Source organism: Balaenoptera physalus (genome assembly GCF_965194825.1).
Source record: "Balaenoptera physalus genome assembly, chromosome: 11".
NCBI lineage: Eukaryota > Metazoa > Chordata > Mammalia > Artiodactyla > Balaenopteridae > Balaenoptera > Balaenoptera physalus.
In genome coordinates, this window is record NC_138896.1 from 21,760,635 (window position 1) to 21,761,611 (window position 977).

Consider the following 977-nt stretch of genomic DNA (forward strand, 5'->3'; position numbering starts at 1 on the left):
GTCCTGCCTTTGGAAAGGAATTCTTCGCTTAAGGGTAGTATTTGCCTGGTGTGACTCATTGACTTTAGTATTATTGGTTTTAATACAAAAGCGCAGTAATCCCGATCATTTCCTGGAAGAGAGAAGCAATTCAACGTGGCCGAACCTGGGCTAGCCAGAAAGTCTCTTCTCTCTTAGACACACCAGCGGGGGGCTGGGGGTGGGGGGAATAAGCACAAGCAAGGGAAGCGCAGTTTCCGTAGTGTAGTGGTTATCACGTTCGCCTCACACGCGAAAGGTCCCCGGTTCGAAACCGGGCGGAAACATCTCACCTCTCCGGAGTTTGCTTTTTGAAGCATCCTCCTGAACCTCTCAGGAACCTTCCGAGAAACCAGGCAGGCGGCTGGTTACGAACGGCTCCCGAACGCCAACCAAGTCTCACCCGGAAACCTGGGGGACTCCGCGAGCATCGACAATCGGACCCGTCGGAATACCCTTCAGGCACCATATTCCGTCTTGTATGACAGAGCCTGCACTCACGCCTAGTTCAGGGGCTGACTGCCAGCCATTTACACAGCAGCACATACTTCCATGGATTCCCCCGGCCGTTGGCCGCAGCTTCCTCCAAAAACGTCGGCTTCCTCTTTCACGTCCAGGAATACGACTGAAAACCAGTGTGCCTTCTTTCCCTTTGGTTTTCTATCAAGAGAAAGCGTCTCATTCTGTTTATTAAGGGTGGAAAGCAACAACAATAACCAAATTCTCCTGAGAGAAGCTACACTTGGAACTTAACCTTTTAAAGGGGTTGGGGGTTGGGGGCGGGGAGGGAGAGAGGGCGCAAGAGGAACGAAAGAAGAGAAGAACGCCCTGGTTCCCGGTGGCCGGTTAGCTCAGTTGGTTAGAGCGTGGTGCTAATAACGCCAAGGTCGCGGGTTCGATCCCCGTACTGGCCACTTCTTTCGGTCACCGCTGCAGGGACTCTTCACCTGCTAACTCTG